The sequence below is a fragment of the Neomonachus schauinslandi genome, chromosome 3, assembly GCF_002201575.2.
Source record: "Neomonachus schauinslandi chromosome 3, ASM220157v2, whole genome shotgun sequence".
NCBI lineage: Eukaryota > Metazoa > Chordata > Mammalia > Carnivora > Phocidae > Neomonachus > Neomonachus schauinslandi.
In genome coordinates this window covers 51140410-51146883 of record NC_058405.1, presented here as the reverse complement: position 1 = coordinate 51146883, position 6474 = coordinate 51140410, and positions in this window count along the sequence as shown.

Below are 6474 nucleotides of genomic sequence, written 5' to 3'. Positions count from 1 at the left end.
TCGGTCCCAAATGGACCTACAGGTGAGGCACTTGATTTTTCTTTGCTCCTCTGTCCACCTATATAAGAGTCAGTAAACCCTCCTGCCTCATGACTTCATTCCAAAGGCAGCTCAGAAGATTAGAACCAGACTTACCAACCGATTCCCACCACCCCCATTCTCTGCTCTCCCTGTTTCCTACCTCCTGCTTTTATGAAAAGTAACTGGTGTTTTTTTTTTTTTTTATGGCATGGATATAAGAAAAACAAAATCACATTTTTTGTTTCTTCATGAAATTTCACTTCCAGGACTCAAAGACCATAGGAAGATCAGATGGCAGATAAAATAATAGCATATGTGGTTATATGATAAAGCCCTTGGAGCGTATGTGACACTTGTATTAATTCATAGCAGTTGTTTCATGCAATTTTTGTCTTTAAGCCTGAAAGCTGTGAGAAAATGAAGTTTTTTGAGGAAGAAATATTTTAAAAACCACTGATAGTATCTAGCAAATCAGTGCAGTTTGAGAACCTTCCAGATGTCTGTGCTTCTGTGCTTTTGGATGGCGTTATCATCTGGTCTTGGTCTCTTTCCCTTTGATGTTCGTGAATCCCAGTCTATAGGATTGGCTCCCTCAATGCTATAATTGTCCCCTTTTAATAAATGATTAAAGTGGGTTTTGATAAAAATGTTGTCCTTTGTGTGTTTTTAAACTCTTTTATTTTTATTATAAAAAAGCCTCTAATAGGGTGGTCCCCACCTTGCTGTGAGGTACAGAGTGTGGCTACCTCCCAAACAGCAATACCCAGGAGATCGTACCACCTTACAGCAAAGAGCATCAGGGGCTTTTAAAGGAATCCAAAGTCAGGGCTGGCTCTTTAGTTTTCATTTCCCTTTAAAATCCATTTTTTCTGGCAGCTTTTTTTTTTTTTTTGGTATGAGACTGCACTCTTTTGGGATATGACCTTCTGTACTTATTAATTTGCATGACTGATCTGGTTATTTACAATGTTAGACTATATTTGTGTGGTTTATGTTCCTTTTCCAATTGAGCTATTAACATAAGAAGCCTCCAGATCTTCCCCAAACAGAAGGTCTTGTACAGAAAGCAAAGGGACTAACCGGCCACACTGGGGAGAGAGATATCTTTACCAAAGAGAATGTGTAGGGGGATAGGTGACCTAGAGCTGGTAGGATAGATAGACTAGGCTAGTGTAGTTAGTCTTACCGAAATGCTCATTTTTAATGCATGCCACACTTTTTGAGGCAGGTGGTAGCTACAATATTTAGTATTTTCAGCAGTATTATTCTGTATTTTTCAGGCTGAGTAGAGACAGGTATGGCCTTCAAAATGCAACAAGATACGAAGATGAAGATGGGTAAGTCAGGTGAGATACAAGTTAAAAACAGTGATGTTATATTAATCTGGCTCTGGGCAGTTTTCCAGATGAATATTTCTATCACATCCACAGTCTGACATCTGAAGATCTGGGAAAGAAGGTAGGAAGCCAAGGTAACCCTAACAAGCAGCTTCTTATCTCAATGGCTACAGAAGCATTTGCCTGAAAGTTCCCTTCAGAACCCACTGGACATGGCCTATCAACCTGCAGTGGCTGCTTGCAGGATATCTCCCTACTGGGAAGGTGGAACAACTAACTGAGAGATTCAGCTACACAGTGGAAATGTTAGCTCAGGATTCATCAGCTAGTGCCCTTTGGGGGAAAAAATTGTGTATATATATCTAAATCCGCTTTTTTTTTTTTTTTACTGTACCATATTTATCAAATCAGCTTTATTGGGATGCCTGGGTGGCTCAGTCGTTAAGCATCTGCCTTCGGCTCAGGTCATGATCCCAGGGTCCTGCGGGGCTCTTTGCTCAGTGTGGGACCTGCTTCTCCCTCTGCCCCTCCCCGCCCTTGTGCTCTCTCTCTCTGTCTCTCTCTCTCTCTCTGACAAATAAATAAAAATCTTAAAAAAAATAAATCAGCTTTATTGAGATGTAATTTACATGAGATAAAATCTGGCAATTTTAAGTGTACACTTACATGACTTTTGGCAAACACATACAGTTGTATAAAGGCTACCACAATTAGGTTGTAGAATATTTCCATCATCCCCCCAAAGTGCTCTCGTGCCTTTCTGTGGTCAAATCCTACCCTCCTCTCCTAGCCCCTGCCAACCACTGATCCGTTTTCTACCTCCACAGAATCATACAATACGTAGCCTTTTGAGTCTGGCTTCTTCAGCTTTCCTCTTGAAAAAGAGAACTTGTGGACTCAAATTACCCTAGCTGGTAACTGAGCATTAACAGGTGCTCTCAGGGTTCCCTCCATTTTTGTTATTTTGGGGGAGGTGGAGAGGGAGAGGTGTGGAGAGCTGAGGTGACCTCCTGCTCTGTAAGGATTCCCTCCTGGCCTGGAATTGCCATGGGAGGGGTCTAGCTCTGGGTGTCAATCAAGCCTACCAACCTGGCAGCACTGGCCAAACCTGAAACTTCCCTTGTCTCCAGCCTTATTCAATGTCTCTTCTCCAGTCTCTAGCCCTGAGCCATAAGCATCTCTACCCAGATGAGTCCTGATACTAAAGATGCACAGTGGGTAAGAGTGTAGGATTTGGGGTCAAGCAAAACTGGATTTGACTCTTGGTTCTGCTGCTGACAAGTGGTATGGCTTTGGGCAGCTTCCTTAATTTTTCTGAGACTCGATGTCATTCTCTGTATAAGAAAACCGCCTACCTCCGGGTCTTGTTGGGTGAATTAAATGATACTAAATATAGAAAGTGTTTAGTACAGTTTTTGGCACATGCTCTGCCCTCAACAAAGAGCTATTATCCTGGTTTCTCATTTTGAGACTTAAGTTTAGAGTGGTCATTGGGTTGACAAGATATAAAGCTAATTGGGATCAAAGTTTACATCTTCTCCTCTATAAGACTTGTTGCGAGTAGCAACTCTTTAAGCAGGTGCCATTTTGTCATGAAAGAGTTCCGAAGGCAAGAGCACTCCCTCTTTGTCCTCAACTCCAAGGCGGGCCCTCAGAGCTGATGTTTATTATGTTCTGACACCAAAACCACCAAAACACAGACTGAGAGGAGCAGCAGAGACTGAGACTCCTTTCCCTTTCTTTTGAGCCACTGAAAACCTAAATGAAGACTGGCTTCCATCAAGGATGGGACCAAAATAGATGCAGGGGATCTTCTACTTGCTTTTCTGTAGTCAACAAGAACATCAATCTTCTCAGAGCAGGGATGGGTATTTATTTTGTACTCTACTTTTAGTACAGAGTATTTCTCTCTCAGAGTTTGTTTACACTGCCAGCCTGAAGAATGTGTTTTCCCTCTCTTCTTGATTCGTGAACCACTGAAAGGGAAATGGCAGGGGATGGACAAACGGTGATCGTGTGGCTGCCTTCAGGATGACGTAGGGAGGTTCTGGGCCTGAGCCCTCAATTATCTCAAACAGATGTCACACCATGAAGGATGATTAGCCTCCCCTGCTCCAGAAAGTTCCGAAACAACAAAAAGGTGAACTGTGACACATCAGAAAATAAAAGGCAGGCCTGTTTCTAAGGCACGACGCTCCCAGCCAGTGGAACAGACCAGCTGGCCTGGCTCATCGATGAGAGATGCTATTTGAGTTGTCAGTTCAGTTGCCAGGCCTCACATCTGTAGCTTGGGATGCGCCCACTTGTCTCTGAGATCTGCATCTGCTCCTGGAGCTCATTCAAAGGGAACAGCTCTTGGAACCAAGGTCCATTGTGGAGAAAAATGGCCTTTCATCTGTCCAGTGGGGAGGCTTCTCCCTGGGTGCCACCTCTGGACATGCTGGAACCTGGAAGGCTGGTTTCCCAGGCCCCCAGCCCCTCTATGGAATCTGAAAGAAAAACTTATGGTGTGTTTGGGGGCTTCCCTGTGGTTTTCCTGGAGCTCAGTGTGTGTGGCCGGTGCAGGAGGATAAGGATGGAATGATGGGCAGGGACCAGGGTTTATATGACATCAAAGGAATTTCATTCCTGAAGCTCCATCCAGCAACTTTAAAATGACTCCAGATTTCTCTTTTTAGGTAGATTCTGCCAGCTCACGTACGTGTTCTTTTTGGTTGTGGCCTATGTTTTTATGCATCATTAGTGATTTACTTTTTCACCTTGGGAGCTATTATCAGTCAGTTCAGTGCAGGGACAGAAACAACGTCTTTTAACTGGGGTGCTACTAACTGCCATATTAGATAAACATCCCAGCCTCGGTGACTTAGCACAACAGGTGTTTTTTCTCCCTACCTTCAGTGACCACTGCTTTCAACCATCTTGTCCTCAGTCATTGTGTCTATAACCCCTTCCTCATCTCTAACACCTTTCTGTGCACCACCGTGATGGCCAAGAGCTTCTCTTCCAAACGGTGATGCAGAGACGCAGGCTCATTCTATTCCATCCTGTGGCTCCACCATCTCCACATGTAGCCCTTCAAGGTCATTGTGCTCGTCTGCGTCAGACAGGTAGAAGGGAGAAGAGCATGGAGGCTTTGAGGTGTTGGCTGTTTAGCTCAGATCTGAAAGTGGTGCCCACCTGTGATGGATTGTGATGGGTCACAATCCATGAACATAGGGTCACACCCAACCCTAAGGGAGGCTAGGAGACATCTAGCTTGGTTGGGTACACAGGAGAAAAGAAAATGGGTTGATGAACAGCCAGCCAGTCTGTTTGCCACTCTAGGTATTGCAAGAAGAAAAGGATTTAATATAGAGAACGAAGTGCTTACAAAATCCCTGGAAAGGCTGGAGGCGTGGGTCCTGGAGGCTGCCATTTAGCCTTTGGCTATGAGGTCACACCTCCGTCAACAACACAGAAATCAAACTGCATCTGCCATTGCCACTGGTGTCATCTTTACGACCCTCCAAACTGGTACCAGCCATGGGAATGTGGAGTCCATCTGCTGCCAACTCTCACCTCTGCTGGAGCCCACTTACCCTCTAGCACACTTGCCAAGTCTTCCACCTTTTGGAGCTCGCGTAAGTGGATTTTGTTCACTGGACCTAAATAAACCCAGAAACGTAGCTCTACAGGAGACTGGGAGATGCAGTTTCAATCTTCCTTTTTCCCTGGGATACAGGGAAGATGATAGGAGCTGGAAATGGATACCCTTGCCAAGAGACCGTCTGTGGAACAGCGACCTCATTCGGTGACTACTGCATCGAGGCTCTCTCTTCGAAGCGGATGGGGAAACAGCCATTCGAGCGAATGGGGCGCGAGCCCAGAGGAGGTACAACCAGCTGCACACGGACCAGTCACTAGGGTTGTTACACATCTGGTAGGGAGTTCCACAGCGGCACAGCTAATGGTGCTTTAAATGGCCATTAGTAGACTCTGGGTGCTGCGCACCGCATTAAGACGACCCCGGAAGCTCTTGGTGCTGCTCGGCTGTCCTTCGGCTGCACACCGGCTGGCCGAGCGCTGTTCTGCAGGGCTGTCTTCATTGTCTGCAGGGAGAGGAAGTTCATTTTTAACGGGAGAGAGGAGATTCTGGAGTGGGGCATCTCAGGGGTGAGCCTTCTCAGAGGTGCTCCTCCCCTGGGTCCTCTCCTGCGTGGAAGCCAGCCTGACACGTCGTGCATTCGCAGCGTTTCGTTCCCATTAACCCCAAATTGACGAAACTTAGAGCCAGTTAATCCTAAGGATTCAATATTCCTCAGTGCCAGGTTATTCCCTTTAAACCCTTTGAAAAGTGAAGCAAGGAGGGGGGGTGGGGGGTGTTTTTTCTTCTGAAAAAAACCCTGCCTGGCCAGGAGGCGGAGTAGGCTTCCCCTCTATCTTTTGTAGGGTTCCAAGGTCCAGGGCAGCTGAGAGCCACTCCCTGGCCTTAGGGATTTGTTCCCAGTTGTAATGCAAATATCTCCGACCAGGAGAATTTATTCAGAAGGGTTCGTTTTTTTTAACATGTTGCCTGAGAATTTTGAACAGCGGAGAGCTTAGAGGCTTTGAGGTGGGACCAAGCACAGAAGAGGGATGTCTCTGACAGTTTAGTTTGCAGGGAGAGACAAAGGCAGGGAAGGCCACTCTGCTTACTTTTGCAGCCTGCACCGCCCTTGAAAACCAGCACCACCACCACCACCACCTCCGAATAGGCTGCAGGCTGCACAGGAAAGAGACATCCGTGATCCAGACCCTGTCTGCAGAGACTTTCATTCCGCCCATACATCTTGGTTTTGCTTGGACCGGTCCCGTGTGTGCTTATTGTCCTGGTGCAATTACTCATAGTGGGCCCCCCTCCGCTCTCAGAAGGTTCCAGTTCGAGCTACCCATGACATAGGCCCTCTCTCTGTAGGCACATCATAGGACGATGCCCAGTGTTTCATTTCTTTTGTTGAATCTCTTCATTTTCTTTCTTGTTTTGGCGAAGCAGCAAGGAGACACAGGATTCTGGATGTGGTCTGAAGGTTGGGTTTTGGAGCTGAGGGCCAAGAAAGAATTCTTGAGATGTCTTCGGTGCAGAAAGGTGGTTTTATTA